This window comes from Diadema antillarum, unplaced genomic scaffold, assembly GCF_040938485.1.
Source record: "Diadema antillarum isolate AM-2024a unplaced genomic scaffold, OU_Dant_1.0 scf00000052, whole genome shotgun sequence".
Taxonomy (NCBI): domain Eukaryota; kingdom Metazoa; phylum Echinodermata; class Echinoidea; order Diadematoida; family Diadematidae; genus Diadema; species Diadema antillarum.
In genome coordinates, this window is record NW_027270941.1 from 467,272 (window position 1) to 487,524 (window position 20,253).

The 20,253-nt window shown below is 37.5% G+C and overlaps 1 long non-coding RNA gene across 6 annotated transcripts; it reads right to left on the reverse strand.

Moving 5' to 3' along the window:
* Positions 1–1,951: 1,951 nt before the first annotated feature.
* On the reverse strand, positions 1,952–18,423 carry LOC139715611 (uncharacterized). 6 transcript variants are annotated; one of them, XR_011709855.1, is made up of 5 exons: positions 17,430–18,423; positions 14,336–14,412; positions 12,778–12,846; positions 6,468–9,262; positions 1,952–5,814 (listed from the first exon to the last, which is right to left on the reverse strand). It is a non-coding gene; the product is annotated as an uncharacterized lncRNA (long non-coding RNA). The 6 variants fall into 6 exon arrangements; XR_011709854.1 differs by having other exon boundaries at positions 14,323–14,412; XR_011709852.1 differs by having other exon boundaries at positions 1,989–4,649; positions 5,684–5,814; positions 6,468–12,846; positions 14,323–14,412; positions 17,430–18,406.
* Positions 18,424–20,253: the final 1,830 nt, after the last annotated feature.

Below are 20,253 nucleotides of genomic sequence, written 5' to 3' on the forward strand. Positions count from 1 at the left end.
TTTCATATAGTTCCTCATCTTCATCCTCACATGGAATGTTGCAGGATATGTATTTATCAACAAAATCTGTGACAGTTTCATCTTGGTCAATACCCAAGTTAGGTGCATTTTCAACCCAGAATAAACAGTGTGTGTGTGGAGATCCTCTTTGTTGAAATTCAATTCTGTAGAAGTAGTCAATTATCTTGCCAATAGGTTCTGCCTCGGAAAGAATCACTTTGTTCAAAAATGCATGAAAGCGTTTATCAAACATACGAGATACTGTCACTGGATTTGACTTTAATAAATTACACTTATCTGTCCAATCTAGATCATTTGCTTTTCTTCTATCACCTTGTTGATGTAGCAATGTATTAATAACTTCAGGCCATCTCATCTCAGCTGAGGAAAATGATGCAAACCATGTAGGTTTTCCAAGTTGTCTAACCATTGCTAATACATCTTTCTGTGTAGATTGCCAGTATGGAGGTGTTCCCCGTATTTGTTTCAGAAATTTGTATCCTTTATTCGAATCCAGTATCTCACGAACCTTTCTTGCATCTTTGAGATCTGAAGACTGCATCGATGTGGGATTATCTATTTCCTCTGAGCTTTTTCTGACAGCTATAGAAACATTAGAAAGTATTTGTTGCAGTTCATAAATACACTGAGCATAGAAGATATATTCTGTATTTTTTGCAAATCTGTTGTCTACATGCATCAGACGATTATGTAAATAACGACCAAGTGTTATGTCAATGTACCTAGTATCATGAAATGTTGGCTGGCCTGTTGGAAATAGAGCAGGAAAACATTTTGCCTCATTACTCTCATCCATCAGCAGTGATACAGGACTGTTCTTTTCACAAGGTGCACAACATATAATATCATCGAAAAATTGATCAAGCACTTCTTGCCTCATATCAACCTTCTGTAAACATGTGTTTAACTGAATTCCCTGTAACCGTCCAACTTGATCATCCTCTACATCATCGTCATCATCATTAATTTCACTTGAATCCAGCGGTTCAACACAAGCTGCTTGACTATTTTTCTCTGATAAATCAGAGCTCCATTCATTATTTATAGCAATATCAGAATACCACTTATTATTTTTCCTCAAATATTCCAATGCAGCTAGCACATTCTTTTTCTTGACAAACTGATATTCATAATGTCCTTTATATGACAGTTTCCTCTTCAGTTTTACACGAATTAATTGATCATCAGTCTCTGGTCGAGGTAATATCTTTACAGTTTCATCTGTGCGTGAAGGTACACAAACTGTTGGGCCATGTACTCCATACTGTCCTCCTTTTGGCAGGTTCAAAATTTTCATAAATGGAATGTTTAGTGCAATCAAATGTGTTTCCAACTGATTCAGATTTTCAAGTTCGGCAGGAATAGCATGTAATTCTAAGTTATTTCTGCTAGCTTCAGAAGGCATATTACCAGCTAATAATTTCCTGTGGCAAGTGTAACAAATCCATAAAGAATTTCTAGGTGAATTTACTATTTGACAGTCAACATCACAGTCATCACTGCATGTATGCAAGTACTCCTCTTTTAAGCATTTTGAATCATTATATTTTGCCTTCGTGCACTTCAATACTTGATTTCTGAATAATAATTTCAAACAGACACAACATACATATTCAGGGCCGTGTGAAATTATTTCCCTAAATTTTTTCAAAACATGATCACAATTTCTCATATTCATTTTTTCTCGCTTTTTTTGTTTCACATTTCTCAACGCAACCTGCTGTCTGTACACAAAATTTGTCTTGTACTTGATATTTGAAACTTTTCTCATAATTTTCTTACACCTCTCTCTAAATGATGCATTGTTTTGATATTTAGCTCTCCTCAGTTTCTTAAGCCTCTCTCGGAATAAAGCATTGTTTTGATATCTAGCTCTCCTCAGTTTCTTAAGCCTTTCTCGGAATAAAGCATTGTCTTGATATCTAGCTCTCCTCAGTTTCTTAAGCCTCTCTCTAAATGAAGCATTGTTTTGATATCTAGCTTTCCTCAGTTTCTTAAGCCTCTCTCTAAATGAAGCATTGTTTTGATATCTAGCTTTCCTCAGTTTCTTAAGCCTCTCTCTAAATGAACCATTGTTTTGATATCTAGCTCTCCTCAGCTTCTTAAGCCTCTCTCTGAATAAAGCATTGTTTTCATATTTAGCTTTGCTCAGTTTCTTAAGCCTCTCTCGGAATAAAGCATTGCTTTGATATTTAGCATTCCTCAGTTTCTTAAGCCTCTCTCGGAATAAAACATTGTTTTGATATCTAGCTCTCCTCAATTTCTTAAGCCTTTCTCGGAATAAAGCATTGCTTTGATAACTAGCCTTCCTCATTTTCTTAAGCCTTTCTCTGAATGTGGGATCCAAGGAGTACTTGTCTTTTTGCCTCTTCTTAATTTCCTCGTTCTTTTCTAACCTATAAGTTACATCTGTTTGATATTTTACTTTCTTTGCAGCTGCTTTTTTAAGTTTGCGGGATAGGTAAGGCTGATCATCTGATAAAAATTCTGTTTCTAACTGCCTTTGCTCATTTTTTTTCTTTTCTCTCTGTGCTCTCATTTGATCTCTATTTCTTTGTCGGGTAACATTAGCATTCCTTTTTTTTCTTTGTTTTTTCCTTTTTGTAGTCTGCATAGTAGTTTTAACTTCTTCAGATTCTTCAGTGTGCCTACTCATTTCAACTGCAGGTTCCATGTCATCCTCTAATACTTCATTGTTCAATACATTGATTTGACAATCACTGACAGGTTTTGTAACTTTCCTCTTTGTTGTGAGTTTTCTCTTTCTTGTCACAGGTGCTTCCATATCAGTAATATTTTGTGATCTTGACAGCTTTTGACATGAACCTGATTTTTGGATCGTTGGACATACAGATTCTACGACATCGTAATGATTGCCATTTGTGTGTTGCAAGTAAATACCTTTTTGTGATGTAATAATTCCAAACTGAAGTTTGCTCGCACCAAATAATTTCCATTTTGAACCATTATTTTCATATATATATATATCAGTATCTAGCAAATTTGATAAGGCCATTATTTCCAATTCTGTAGCCCATGTGCCATTGTTGAATACTCTTTCCTTTCCAATGTATTTTACAATATCTGTGTATCCTGATCTTAAAAGACTTACATAATCTTCCTTGTTTTGTAAAATATGTTTAACTATTGCTTTTCGAACATCACGGTGAGAATCTTCCTTGCCACATATAACATATGATATAGCTCTGTAAAAGCAATTTCCATCACCAGTAATTCTATAGATAGTCAATGGTTGTGACAGGATAGTAATATCATCCCTTTCTACCATATCTTTTTGCATATCATTACTGCTACATTTGTCATTAACCTTTATACCTAATTTGCAACAAAGCTTCTCTCTATCAGATTTATTCACAGGTCTGTACATGAGATCAATCTTTTTTATTTCTCCCACTTGTCTCACCTCAGATGCATCAATGTCCGCATTTACTGTCTCATCACATGTGTTTTGCAATGGAATTTGTGTCTCTTGCAGGTTTGATACCATTATTTGTTTTTGTGTCATTTTCCTCATTCTAACACTACATTTCTTTAATGTTAGGGTTTTAGTAATCTCACATGATAAATCATGACTTTCCTTCTTATTTTCTACACTTCTATCTGAATTCACATGGAATACAGGTAATTTCCCATTCAAAGTACTAGACAGAACAGTAGTTACACTTTCCACTGCGTCAAAATGATTGCCTCCAGTGAACAGAATATATATGGCTCTCTCAGTTGTTACTTTGTTGTAGTATCCAGGTTTCCTTGCAGACAGTATTTGCCAATTTTCTGTTCGATCATCATACACATATATATCACGATCTAGCATATGTGCCATTGAGCTAATATCAGTGTGACCAGCCCATGTTCCTAAATCCATCAATTTCTCTTGAAGAACAAAGTCCCTGACACTCTGATATTTCACTGTGTCTATCACATTTTTAAATAAATCACCCGTTTCCAGTAAATGTGCCACATTGGATTTCCTGAGAATGAAATGGTTTCTTTCGCTGCCAGTAACTACATGAGCAATACTTCTGTAAAAGCAGTTGCCATCACCCATAACTCTCTTGATATTTACAGGTTTCCCAATATACAAACTTTCATTTCTATCCTCCATTGATTCATTGGCAGTACCACTGTAACTGAAATTCAATTTATTGCACAAAGACTGTTTGTCTACGTATGTAATCGGCACAAATTTGAAATTTCGATCTCTTCTTTCTGTTGTCTTTTCAACTGAAACAAATTCAACTTCATTCTCATTCCCATAGCCATCACTGTTTACATTTACTCTGTTTTTCTTTGTTTCATTTTGAGTCTTACAGCTATCACTGTTAGTTCCTTTAACATGATCACAATGTTTTGAAATGTTGCTATTTTGATCATTTGTATTCCTCCATGCAGTATTTACTGAGTTTGATCTCTTGGAGCCACTAGTTGTCAATGCATTTTTCTTAGAATTGGATTCTAATGCCAGACCGGTTAGTTCAAACTGAGTAGTACGTAAATCACATGCCATTGATTTTGCCAAATTCAAACAGTGTACCTGTATACCTTGCCATGATGAAATGCTAAGCAAGACACTGCATCCATCTTGTACCAAGTACCCATCATGACTTCTGGAATGAGAATCAAATACATAATAACCATTGTCATGTGTAATGATTGCAAATGTACTCTCAGCAAAATTCATAAGACATGCATCATATCTGCATAGTTCTTGTTCTAAGGCTTGGCTCAATGACAAAGCACCAAAATTTGACAAATTGTTTTGATTTCCATCCAACACTCCATATTTTGATTCAGCATAGGTTATTTGAAATTTTTCATCCAGAATATGAAGTTCCTTGGGTAATTCATCTATCATTACAAGCTCTTCATTCAGTGGTGAATCCTTCTTTATGTAATAATACAACTCATTCCCAAGTGTCAGAATCTGATCAAGATCACGAGATCTCATTTCGATTCCATTCTTGGTTTGGGTGTAGAGAACTGCCACAAGGGAATTACATGCACATTGTTTGCCAGCAGTGTAACCAAATCGTTGATCACCTTGATTAAAATTTCCTTGTGCGATTGTTTTGGTCATAGGATATGATTGCCTTCTACCACATTCAGAACTTGAGAGTGAAACATGCTTACAGACGCGTTCTTCAGTCTCTAAATCACTTGCAGCTGGTTCATCATCTAATACATGTACTATTGATTCCTGTACATCATATGAATTGTGGTGGTCAGCACTTTTCGCAGAATCATCATTCATTACTATGCAGTCAGATGGATTAGTAGTTTTTTCACTTTCAGGCAAGAATATTGATTCATTACAAACTTCAGCACACTGTGTAGCTGAAACAGGTCTCTGACATGGAGAGTGAACACTTACATCTGTACAAGAATTCACAGGGAACAATTCCTTCACTGATATTTGTCTGTCACTTTCAACATCTTTTCTTTCACTGTAACATGGGTTCAGTTCATGCACATTGTGCATTCTGTCACGTTTCACTTTGGAGATATCATTCGAGCTTGTGTTGTCTCTACTTGTGGAATTACTGTCCTCATGGTCAGATGTTTCATTCTTACACAACTTTTCATTCTTTGCTACATGTTCTCCTTCAGGAATGTCAGGTTTGACCTTTCCATTATTACGCACCTGTGAGTCAGCATTTTTTTCCGGTAGCACACTTTGTCTGTTGATCTTGGTGAAACGACCTTTCTTTCTTGGTTGCCGTGCATTTCCACCTCCATAGAGCCTGTTCACATTCCAAACTTCTTTTTCAATGTCTGTGGAAGGGACAGAGGCACATGTAGTCTGATCACCATTCGGTACGCAACATTCATTACTCATATTCGGAGTGCTTTTAGCCACATCAGCCCAACTTCTCTGTGTTTTTGCATAGATCTGCTCAGTGTATTTTGCCATCACATGAGGTGACTGAACACACTTTGAATATACATTCAATACAGATTCAGTATATACCTGCAGACTATCATTTCGTTCTGTGTCCAAGTTTGCATTCACATTTTGCTTCACGAGTTTACCAGGTTCTTTTTGCTTTGTTTCTGCATTTGATTTCTTGCCCTTGCTGGTCTTGGCTCTTTTCTGTTTTTCAAGATAGTAGGCTTTCATTGCTTTGCCAATGTAGGTCACACCAGGTTGGAGAGGCACACCATTTACTGATCTCACTGAGCTCTTGTTAAAGGTCTTGGTCTTGGGATTGTCAGTCATTGTTTGGGATGTAGTCACTTTTGTCTTCCTTGATTTCACAGTTATCCAACCATCATCCACTGCAGTTTCTAATGGCTGAAATTGGCTCTTGGTCAGATTTGTCATGAAAGTCGAATCTGATTCATCTCTCTCACAATCTGCTCTTTTCTGCACACACACATTTGTCATTTCTAGAATTCCATTGTCCTTTCTTTTCACATACCGGTACCTCTTTTTCAGTCTCTTGCTTGGTTTCCTTCTCTGGTTGCAGCTCTTGCATGATGAATGTGAAACATCAGCACCAGAATCTTCATCACCAATGTCTTTGAGAAGCTCGTATCTGTTGAAATGACAGGGAATGCCAATTTTGTCAAAGATGCGATGGGCAATATTATTGCTTCCACATGCTGAACATATCCAAATCAACCTTGCATCACACAGTCTAGCCTCAGAAATAGTTCCTGTACACATCACATGAAACTGCTTGCCACAATCCTCACATGGTACTCTGCTTTCATTTTCATTGATCACATTACAACATGCATCACATTCACTGACCTCTAGATTTCTCAAGTCACAACTATGGAGGATATCTAGGATATCACCAATAACATTCTTGAATTCACTTGCTTCCATTGTCAAACTACAGGGCTTTGAAAGTAGGTACCTATTACCAAATAAATGTACTGTTCAATCAATATATTCCTTGAATCACTATACTTATATGAATCAGGTCTACCCCTGGTACTCTGTATTGCAATTGACAACAAAATTGTAGAATTGTATTGCCTTGAAAGCTAATATATACGTGAACTGTATTACACTGTACAATGTACTTGCAATGAGGCTGTGACACCAGTCCTTATAATGTTTCTACCAACAGGTGGCGCTTCTTATCTACCGAGAAAAATTATTTGTACAAGGTGTGTTGTTTAATTAGTTACTACCAACAGGTGTCGCTTTTTGTCTGCCAAGAAAAATTATTTTGTGCAATGTGTGTATTCTTAATTGTTTTCTACCAACAGGTGGCGCTCTTTGTCTATTACCTGCTAGTAATGGCTACTGCGGCAATTTCAGGAATGCGATTATAGCACTCGCACCTTTGCTTATCTTTGTGTACACCTATCTTGCCACCAGAAGAAGACTTGTATTGTCTACCGCAATAACGTTTATCACATATAATGCTTTTGTCTTAAGATGGCGCTCTTCAATTCTCTTTTACCGTAAATTCCCCACTCAAGACACCGTTTCTGAAGTGATGCAAGACTATATTTCTATTTTTAAATTTTCAGCAAACTTCTCGCCTCCTGTAAGAGAATTCTCTTTCAATTATGATTCTCTTCAATTCTGATTGCTTTATAGTTTTCACCTCCTTTACAGAATGCACTCTTTATTCAACACTCCTTAAAACTCTTTTGTTAGATTTCGACTCTTTTTCTCCTCAATTCTGACTCTTCCTCTCTTATTACTCTTTCTCTCTTTGATTCTAACTCTTTCTGTCTTTGATTCCGACTCTTTCTGCCTCTGATTCTGAGACTCTCTCTCTCTGATTCTCTTTGAAATTATTTCAAGTTCTTTCAAGATGAGTAGGATCAAAGATTCAGGTTTGCTGAAGATTCAAATTCAGTTAGAGCAGATAGAGTTTTATCTTTGTAATCACAGTCTTCTATTTGTGCAACTTTAAATATCCCAGGTTGGTTCCCTTTTTTTTACAAATTTGCCTATTTCTAAAGTATGTAATAGCAATTTTATAAGATTGTATTTACTCTAATCAAGCCCGTTTTTTCTCTATCACAATTTATATCCCAAGACAAATTCACAAATGACAATGTTTTTTAGTACTCATACTTTCAGATCTCTGTTTCTCCCTAATATCACTCTTTCCTCTTTTTAGTGTAATATCACTCTTTGTATTTAATCTCCAATATTACTCTTAACACTTATTCTGCAATTCCACCCCTTCTACTTATTCAGTTAAATCACTGGTTGCACTTTTTGTGTACTATCACTCTTTGCATTTATTTATTATGACTCTCTGCGCTTCTGTTCCAGTTTATATACAGGGGTTTCACTCGTTTCTTGTTTTCTTGATTGTATGTATACTTTCCAATTTTCTTGTTATATACAGGGGTTTCACCTGTTCTCCGGTTTTCTTGTTATACACAGGGGTTTCACCTGTTCTCCAGTTTTCTTGTTTTTTCAGGGGTTTCACCTGTTCTCTCGTTTATATACTTTCCAATTTTCTTGTTATATACAGGGGTTTCACCTGTTCTCCGGTTTTCTTGTTATATACAGGGGTTTCACCTGTTCTCCGGTTTTCTTGTTATATATACTTTCCAATTTTCTTGTTATATATACTTTCCAATTTTCTTGTTATATACAGGGGTTTCACCTGTTCTCCGGTTTTCTTGTTATATACAGGGGTTTCACCTGTTCTCCGGTTTTCTTGTTATATACACAGGGGTTTCACCTGTTCTCCGGTTTTCTTGTTATATACACAGGGGTTTCACCTGTTCTCCGGTTTTCTTGTTATATACACAGGGGTTTCACCTGTTCTCCGGTTTTCTTGTTATATACACAGGGGTTTCACCTGTTCTCCGGTTTTCTTGTTATATACACAGGGGTTTCACCTGTTCTCCGGTTTTCTTGTTATATACACAGGGGTTTCACCTGTTCTCCGGTTTTCTTGTTTTTTCAGGGGTTTCACCTGTTCACCTGTTTTCTCGTTTGTCAGGGGTTTCACCTGTTCACCTGTTTTCTCGTTTGTCAGGGGTTTCACCTGTTCACCTGTTTTCTCGTTTGTCAGGGGTTTCACCTGTTCACCTGTTTTCTCGTTTGTCAGGGGTTTCACCTGTTCACCTGTTTTCTCGTTTGTCAGGGGTTTCACCTGTTCACCTGTTTTCTCGTTTGTCAGGGGTTTCACCTGTTCACCGGTTTTGTTTTACAGGGGTTTCACCTGTATCCTGTTTTGTTTTACAGGGGTTTCACCTGTATCCTGTTTTCTTATCCAGGGGTTTCACAGACCTGTAAAGAAAGAAAACAAAAAGAACATAAGCTTTGTTGAAATTATATTGTGGTTTCTGATCCTGCCTCCCAAAGTCAGGGGAAAATTATGCTGCCCTACGATCTAAAACTCTGAAATTTTCAAGTTTGACTGCACTATTACTAAGAGGTCACTATGGGTAACGAAATTATGGTGGCAAAATCAAACTGATGATATCTGCTCTTCATTTCTTTTTTTTTTTTTATAATATAACCGGGAGGGGTAGCCATTATATTAGAGCGGAAAAACTAATATCATTTTCTTCATTCACTCAAAGTTAGCTTTCGAAGTTACTTCCTTTTGTGACCTGAGGGAAGCATAATTTTCCGAGACTTTCTTACGCAATAACACTTGCTGTCTTCCAATATAATGTTTTGTCTTCTAGATCTCCTTTGACAATATATTCCTCATCAATATACATGTAGTATTACCAAAAGATGCATAAAGTTTTGACATATATCTGATGCAAAAATAAAAAAATAGATAAATTTGACTTCTGACTGGCAGGACACTAAATGTGGACTTCATCACTCTCATCAATTGTGAACAAAATTGACATAGCAATAAACAAATAATTGGGAACACATGACCTCAACATGACTATTTTTCCTCATCCTCATCAGCACACTTGATATAATGACCATGATCATGTATACCAATGTACCAAGGGTGACACGACATTTGCTCCAGTCTACATATCTCGAAACATTAAAGGGTAAGGTCAAGGACATGATTTCATTTTTTGTTCAGAACAATGCAAAGTTTAGGATTAGGGTTAGCATTACAGTTAGCGTTAGGTTTAGGGTTATCATGGCAAAAGTAGACCGGAGCTACTGTTGCGAGAGCAAATGTCATGGAACCGTACCACATTAGAACATGATTCATGCAGAAATAAATAATTGAGAGGTACTGAAACAGTTTGTCTTCCAGACCCTAGCGCCCTCTCTCAACGGTATTTTAAAAATATTTTAAAGACATCAATGCACTTATTTACAAATTTACCAACTGAATATCATAAGTTACATGAAGACTATATTCTGTAATTTTCAACGCATTCCATGCAAGCGAACTGATTTTATGGCAAAGAGAAGCTTTCATTATTTTTGTTGGAAATGCCAGCAAAAATTATTTGTTATATAAAATTGCAAAATCTAACCCCGTAAACACATTTTTGTTTTTCATCCCCCTCACAGTTGTTTAAGATATAAACATTCAAATAATATATGAATAGACTGGAATGGTGACATGCTACCTTGATGGAATTTATGAATACTAAGGACAGGCCTTAAACAAAGTGCCAATTTCATGACAAAGTCAAAGTACTTTTTTATGCAAAATGATAAAGTAAAAATAAGGTCCTTTTGTCACAATCTTAACAATTCAATCAAAGTTTTTGGTACCAATGGCAAAGGTATTGGTATCAACGACAAAGGTAATTGGTATCAATTTAATGGCAGAGGTTACTGGTATCAATTCAATGGCAAAGGTAATTCGTATCAATGGCAAAGGTAATTGGTCTCAATGGAAAAGGTATTGGTATAATGGCAAAGGCAAGTATATTCCATCTTACAATGCATCTATTGTGAGTGCTACAGTAGTCTTCACGGATCTGAACAATCCAAAGTGACACACAGCAAACTAGGAAGCAGTGTGCTGATACATTTGGATTGTACTACTCATATCAGCAGGAATGTGAACAAACTCTTGGCATATTTCTGAATTGTGCTTACACACACCTTTTTACTAATTAATATGACATAATTTTTAATTAGCCAAATGGTTTTAGAGCTACACAAGTCTCCCACTTCACCCTTTGTCCCACTTGACCCCAGTCTTCCCTATTCCTTTACAGCAATACTAACCCTATAAACAAGGGATTTTGTAATCTCAAGTCAGTACACATTGCCAGTAATTTGAATCAACCATACAACAGTAGTGTAGTTTGGCAGTAGGCTATAAAAAATTGATGAAAACAAGCACAACTGGTGTAGGGCCTACACACAACACAGTGTACACCACTTAAGTGATGTCAATGTGTGCTATATTCCATTTGTCATCACCCACTGCAAAACTTGCACTTGTGTCCTTAGAGTACATTAAAACCCTCGTAAACAACTTGAAGAAGGAAACATTTCCTTTATAAACAAGACAATTGCCAAAATGTCTCTTGTCCGTTTGCACAGAATAGAAAAAATTCTAACTCTCAAAGTTTGGTAACCCATGTCTGTGACCTTTAACCTTGTAATGACCTTCAACTCTCCAAGAGATATCTACCAAATAAGATTCGTTCCAAACAGACATGTCCGTCAAGAGCTGTGAGAAATTACCAAAATGCACCCTAAAAAACATGACTTTGGCCCCTAAAAGATCATTGACCCCTGCCTGTGACCTTCAACCTTGTGGTGACCTTCATCTCCCAAGGAAACATTTACCACCTAAGTTTGGTTGCAAACAGACATGTCCATCAAAAGTCATGAGCCATTATCGAAACACGCCATCAAACACTTGTCTTCAGCCCTTAAAGTTCATTGACCCCTGCCTGTGACCTTTGACCTTAAGGTGACCTTGCTGTTTAGTAAAATGTGTAACTTTCCATAACCACTCTACCCTCCAAATTTCATTAAAATTGAACCCCTCAGTACAGATATTCCAGTTTTTGTAGCGTTACAGACAGACGACAGACAAGCCGACAATGGACGGTCGGACGCTGCACACAATCCCTTAGTCCCGCCCCTCACCTCCAATGGGCTCAACAAAAACCTACAATAGGCAATCACGTACAACTCAAATGAAGTCGTTCAGTGCCCTGTTCCATCTCTCATGAACCCAAGGTAAAACTGCACTATTAGTCTATTGAAGATACTGGTATCCTCACAATAGACTACACAAGCCTGATTCTTGTCCAAAAAAAAAAAACTGCAATAACTTATTCTCCTAAAGTGAATAATTGTACATCCTGCATAACCTTTAGTCACTACCAACAATACGCAAGTATTTACTTTAGTGGGATATACTATAGTGCAATGCCAGTTATCATAAACACCAATGGCAGACATATTCCTTCACAGGAATACTACATATTGCGCAGTGTTACGTCACATATTGCCTGTATTTTAAAGCTACCATGTAGACCTTACTGCAGTTTGGCACTAGGATGATGACTGATGAAATAACATCCAACTGCTGCACACAGATCACAATCTGCACCCCTGTGTGGTTTATTCAGTCTTTTAACACCCCAGTGCAAAACTGCACATGTGTCCTTGGTACATTAGCCTGCTAAAGATGAGTCCCAAGTATACTCAGTCTGGCGTCTAAGGAAAAAGCATTTTATATCAATATCAGTTCATTTTCATAAAAGAAATACTGCTATCTCCACAGTAGACTGCTCAATTCCAACTCCTGCCAAAAAATAACATTTGTACCTAAAGTGTTAAGGGTAATCGGCAATGCACAATAATTTAGCCCGCTAAAGTGAATTACCCAAACACTATACCACTTTGCTCTGTCCACAAAAAAAAAAAAAACCCGAATCCTCCACAGATCCAAATGATGATGAGGAATTCTGAAACAAAAAACAAAAATGCTATTATTCAATAAAATATATATCTTTTCTAATATAACATGCAAACATAAGTAACGTTTGAATATCATAACAATCATGAATAATTAACATTCCAGTATTCTTGGTTTTGACATAGACTGTCTCTAATGTATCGCATGTTGAATGGCCCAAACTTCTACACTGTTTGCTACTGAAACACATGAAGTAATAGTATTGCAACTCATGCCTTTCTGACTTGACAATATACCACCTAAATTTGGATCCAAACAGACATGCCCGTCAGAAGTTATGAGAAATTATCAAAATGCACCCTAAACAACTTTTTGGCTCCTAAGAGTTCATTGACCCCTGCCTGTGACCTCCGACCTTGTGGTTACCTTCATCTCCCAAGGAAACATTTACTACCTAAGATTGGTTGCAAACAGACATATCCATCAAAAGTTATGAGCCATCATCGAAACACGCCATAAAAAAACTTGACTTCCGCCCTTAAAGTTCACTGACCCCTGCCTGTGACCTTTGATCTTAAGGTGACCATGCTGTTTGGTAAAATGTGTAACTTTGCATAACCACAGTACCCTCCAAATTTGATTAAAATTGAAGCCCTCAGTACAGATATTCCAGTTTTTGTAGCGTTACAGACAGACGACAGACGAGCGGATAAAGGAGGGACAGACACTGCACACAATCCCTTAGTCCCGCCCCTCACCTCCAATGGGCTCGACAAAAACCTACAATAGGCAATCACGTACAACTCAAATGAAGTCATTCAGTGCTCTGTTCCATCTCTCATGAACCCAAGGTAAAACTGCACTATTAGTCTATTGAAGATACTGGTATCCTCACAATAGACTACACAAGCCTGATTCTTGTCCAAAAAAAAAAAACTGCAATAACTTATTCTCCTAAAGTGAATAATTGTACATCCTGCATAACCTTTAGTCACTACCAACAATACGCAAGTATTTACTTTAGTGGGATATACTATAGTGCAATGCCAGTTATCATAAACACCAATGGCAGACATATTCCTTCACAGGAATACTACATATTGCGCAGTGTTACGTCACATATTGCCTGTATTTTAAAGCTACCATGTAGACCTTACTGCAGTTTGGCACTAGGATGATGACTGATGAAATAACATCCAACTGCTGCACACAGATCGAAATCTGTACCCCTAATATGATGTCACTGTGTGCTTTATTCAGTCTTTTAACACATGTACCCCAGTCCAAAACTGCACTTGTGTCCTTCATACATTAGCCTCTTGAAGATGAGTCCCAAGTATACACAATCTGGGGTCTAAGGAAAAAGCATTTCACATCAAAATCAGATCATCATCTAAAAAAAAAAATACTGCTATCTCCACAGCAGACTACCAAATCCCAACTCTTTCCAAAAAACAACATTTGTACCTGAAGTGTTAAAGATAATTGGCATTGCACAGTAATTTAGCCCGCTAAAGTGAATTACCCAAACACTATACCAGGAAAATGACCACTTTGCTCCGTCCACAAAAAGAAAAACCAAATCCTCCACAGATCCAAATGATGATTAGGAATTCTGAAACAAAAAACAAAAATGTTATTATGCAATAAAATATATATCTTTTCTAATATAACATGCAAACATAAGTAATCTTTGAATATCATAACAATCATAAATAATTAACATTCCAGCATATTTGGTTTTGACAGACTGTCTCTAATGTATCGCATGATGAATGGCCCAAACTTCTACAATGTTTGCTACTGAAACACATGAAGTAACAGTATTGCAACTCATGCCTTTCTGACTTGACAATATTCGCATGAAACAATGAAAAATTACCTGAAAATTTGTGCAGTTTTGATAGGATACCTAACAAAAATACTAGTCCAAAACTCTTTAAATAATGTCAAACATTTTGAAGGATATTAGGACAGAAACAGAAAAGAATAAAACCTTGTTTCATAATTATTAATAATATTTAAATACTGTAAAACATGATATATTGGCGGCACGAATTTTTCGCGAATTGGAACCGACAGCCTTTTTCGTGGCATGAAATTTTCGCGAAGTGCCACTGGCGTTCAATGCATGTAGTGTAAACAAGGACTTTCGCGTGCATTTTAATTTCGCGATTCTTGGCGCTCGCGAAATTAAAGTGCACGCAAAAATTTGTTTTACAGTAAGAAAATTCGGGCAAATGATATCTATTTTCGGGCAAGTGTTTTGCAAGTATCAAAATTACCTAGCCTAATCAGGCAATTGCCCCCCCCCCCAAAAAAAAAAAAAAAAAAAAAAAAACCAAGAAATTGTGTACCACCCTGAAACTGCCCTAATTATCCATTAAAGGGGAAGTTCAAGACTGGAACGGAGTTTGCAAATTTCCTAAAGAATCTTAGGTACGGTAATTATCCCAATTCCAATAAAGATACATTTCTGACAATTAAGAACTCGTACCTAAGTACAATGTAGTCTCTTCCCCTGTATGCCCCCTAAAAAAAAGGAAAAATGAAAGGGAGAAATGTTGTTTTTCGTATTTTATTACCACTTTTAAATCATTCTGATTATCTGCGCCACGTCATCCTCTAACCCTAAGGAGTCCATGAAAGAGTCTATGACTGAGCTCATCATATTAGGTTGATCACGTCACGCATGCTGCGCGAGACTCTAGAATTTAGGGGCCATCTCACAATCTCATGCATGACACCCATTTTTCTCACGCATAGGGCGAAGTCTGCAACTTGGACCTATAATAATGAGCATAGCTCAAAAGATTTAAGTGATAGTTGCAATTGAGGGTATATTTCCCTTTTGTCTGTCAAAATAAGAAAAAAAATAATCACTGAAGTGTGCACCTGACCGCACCATTAAGAGCAAAAAATTGAAAAAGCTCCCTACCGTGGGAGGCCACAGGAAGGAAAAACCCTCCCACACCCTCACTCGCGCGCACATTCGCACGCCGAGATACCAAGTTATGAAAATCTCACTCATAAAAATTGTTTGAACTTGGCATCCCTTGTCAAGTGGCAGTGTACAAGATAAATTTCCCTCCACCATAATGGAGTGTGTGCAGTGCATCTATGTACAGAGCATCTATTCACAGGGATGCCAAGTTCAATTTTTAGCTCTTAGACCGTTCTAGTCTTAATGGCACGATCAGGTGCATAATAAAGCGACCATCTTTTCTTTTACTTATTTTGAAAGACAAAAGGAAAATATAGGCCTAGACCTTATGTCTACCTTCAATTGTAACTATCACTTTAATCCTTTGAACCATGCTCCTTATTATGGACCCTAATTCCAGACTTTGCCCCATACGTGAGAAAAATGGGTGCCATGCGTGAGATCGTGAGACGACCCCTAAATGCTTGAGTCTCACTCACAATGCGTGAGACTTGGTAGCTCTGTATTCATATCATGCACAGAAATCACTGCTATTACACCACATAAATACGCCCTCTATCGATCTGTTAGCTAAGAAATGGCGTCCGTATTTCGCCCATGGACCTACTGACGTACGTTCTACTATTGACCGAAAGATCGGTCTGTATCTGTCCGTCGGGGAATGTTCCGCGGAGACTGCGTCTGGCTTCACGGATCCCCTCCGTATACAGACCGAAGTCAATGATTGCGGCTCCTGTGTGGAGCAGTCGCGCACAGATCAAACGTTACGATAAACCAAATTTCAGACAGCTTTTTTACATTCAAACAAGTATGACATGACATGACACATTATGCAGCAATATTTGGGATAAATTTCTCACATTGTGCAATCGAAATACTCACATAACCTCGGTTATAATGCAGAAATTTTATCGATATCGCAACATCGCCGTTCGCGAGCAGTAAGTCGCCATTTTGAATCTGTAACAATTGCTAAGCCAATCACATGCGAGGTACGTGTTTTAGTAAAACAAACACGTAGAAACTACCTCGCATGTGATTGGCTAATAGATTCATAGTGTATGTTTCTGCAGTTTGAATGTGACGACGCGACAGGCTGTGTTTTACGTTGAAAATTCTCCTAAAATGTTGGATTATTCATTAATCTGGTGAGTGTAACCTATTCATAAAAAAATAAATTCACCATACAAGCTTAAATTTGCCGACCTAGGGCCGTGAATTAGACGCAATCGAGAAGGGTGAGGTACCTCACCCAATTTTCCATAGAGACAGTGGTTAAGAACATCCACACAGCAATGGGTACTGCAACCTTCCGTCTGTCTACGGGGGACAGCGTTAATGGCAAAATATAAAAGAGTCCTCCGGACAGACGGATCTTTCTGTCTAGTTCTACTACTACCCCTAAATCACTATCTCTTTGGAATTGAATGGAACTTAGGCTTCTTACAAATCTCACCTTGCCCATAGATTCAGGTAACATGGTCTAACATTAAATTCTACGTAACTACGTTAGAAACCTTGCTTGCGACCAACAGCCTCATACGCACTACAACGTACATTCAGGGAGGTATCTCCCTTGATTTTACTTTAATAGCTGCGGGGGCCTGCATGTGGTGCATACGGTGGGGCCAGATACCAAGAATCGAGTAAGGGGGACAGTCTGTGTTTAGACATGCCTGTGCACCTACCTGGTATGGTACTCGAGCTGAAAACTCAGTGTCAAACAAAGGTCGTGTCTTAGGCTAGGAAGAAATTAGACGTAGAGTAGTCGTAGAAAGTTTACAGTTACCATCACACCATAGCTTTACGTACGTCGTGATTGCATACAAAGTACTGTAGCACATCGTACCACTGTAAACACGCGTACTGTATACACGTACACGGTATAGGGATCGGAGAACATGTGTGTACGTGTATAGAGCGCACGCAGTTTGGTAGGTACATAGGCGGAAGCACAGAACATCAGTCTTACAAGGAGTTCTGTGGGCTGAAGACGTTGTCACGCACAAACGCTCAAACTATGGCAAGCCGAGTGTATTTCCTAACCATTAACTACAGTTCAAATTTACGATCAGCTCGATATCCGAAAGTTCGTTATTCCGAGGGCTCTTTATTTTTCTTTCTTTCTTCCACTTTCTGTGCAATAAATCAACAACAACAATGGCTATCAACCACACATTCTCCACATGTTTAGTTCATGTCACGAACATAATTCCATGAAATAACAACTACTTGATCAGACACCATCTTGGGTAGGTAAATTATGGTCAAAGGTCAAAAATGTCTAATCGTGTATCTTGATAAATGCACGTCCTATCTTTCCCACATTTTGCACACGTAAGGAACATGTTGCAAGAATCATTTCATAAAATAACTTTTTGCTCAGATGCCATCTTGGCTGTGTAAAGTGGAATCAAAGGTCAAATGTAAATATTTTCCACACACACATGGACCTCGATAGATGTATCATCTCATAAAATAACGACGATTTGGTCTGACGCCATTTTGGTTGTGCAAATGAGGTATTATCTCTATGGGAGTACATTTTTTCTGGAAATTTTAGTACATGTCAAGCACATATATTTCTCATAAAGTAAGTGATTCATCAGACAATGTCTTTTCTCGGTAAATTAGGGTCAGTAGTCACAACATTTATTTCCGAATAAATCGGATCACCTAATTTGTCAGTGTTGACAAATTCTAAGTCTAGTTCTTTTTATTTCTTTTGTTTCAACACACACACACAAAAGGAGGCGCCCCTCTGAATCCGCCACTGTTTTCAAATGGAGAAGCAAGAATTAACTTAACATCTATACAGTGCCGGAGGACGGAAATCAGACTGAGAGGGGTGATACCTCGAAACAGATGCTGATTACTTGTCTGATCAGAGAAAATCAATCTATAATCTTAATAGCGTCAATTAAATTGCACGGACACACACAAGAAGCATGAACGTTTCACACCAGGTTAAAAATTACTTTGAACATCTTATTGTCTGACAACGGATTGTCCCTGGCATATAGACATATACTTCATAACAATTAACATGAATTCTGTGAACACTAAACCGGGCTACAGTGAGATTAAGAAAAGAAGCTAAAATATATGTGAGCACTAGGAAGCTTCAAGTTGATAAAGGGAGCATGAAGTTTCATACAGTAGGCAACGGATATGATTACAGAAACGATATCATAAGGCAGAAGCGATCCTTTGCGTCAAATGATATTTGTATAGCAGTTTGGTCAGTTAGGCCTCTAGGGGTTTATTTCAAGGATTGTAATTTTATTCTTGTACACAACAAAGCAAACAAGTTGTCAGTACATGAAACGTCACCTCAGATTATCTATTTGTGGTCGCCAGCAAAACGCACAGTTGCATCACTTTTCTTTGAAAATCATAACTTCAAAAACTTCTGACATTATCCCCATTAGATTTAGAAGGAGGTTTGGAGGGCATATGCATCGTACTCTCAGGCGTGTTTTTTCATGTCAGTCACGAAAGCTTAATCGGGATCATTGTATAGGAGCTTTGCTTATGACCAGGTTTTTATTGCTTGCTGCAGATAAAACAAATAATGGGAACGTTTAATTTTGCAGTGAAAATGACACCATTTTCAATTCCGCTGTGACACACCTTTGGAGATTGGCATCAGCAAACTCCTATCAGAATAGGCCTATACATATTTCATTTGATATAGAATATACATAATTATGTACAATATTACGTACGCTCTCTTTATTTTCGACACAATATTGCATATAAAACTGAAAACGCAAAAAGATGTGGCAAAAGATAACTTTTGCTTTAATTCTGTTTCAATACTATGTCAACATGGAACAATGAATAAGGCCTAGAAAATTATTATTTACGTCAAAATCGCTGATGCTGCCAACTCGAGGAAGTCAGATGGATACAGGATGTCGGGGTGATCTATAGAGACTGCTCTCTGCCTCGGGCAAGAGAAATAGCCGCTCCGGTGATTGGAGGAGGATTTAGATGGAGAAGTGATGAGGATGCACTGGTGGTGGAAGAGAACAGGTTGACATGGTTGATGTCTAGACGTTAAGTGTTAACATGTTGGTGTCTTCTAATATAAACGGATCTTCATCAAATCAATGCGCCGGTCAAGTCTACAAAATAATGAGCAAACGATAAAATAAATCACCTCTGGTGGTATCCAATCTCTTTCCCCTTTTCCTCCAATGAGAGCGTCGCGATTCGAAACAAGATGACTGGAGTAAAATGATTTGTGAGTTTTGCGATCATTAAATGAAGATCTATATACTGCCCATACTATACTGCAAAATTAAAGTCGAAGATACTTTCTCCCAGAAAAAAAAAATAGAGATAGATTATCAACAGAGTAATGCATATACGTAAATTTCAATAAAGTTATCAAGGAAAGGAATAAAGTTATCAAGACGATATCTCACCAAAAAACAAAAACAGAGAAAAGAGAAAGTAGAAAAATCCAATTTCAGTTCCATCATCACTGTCCTTTGTCGAATACTC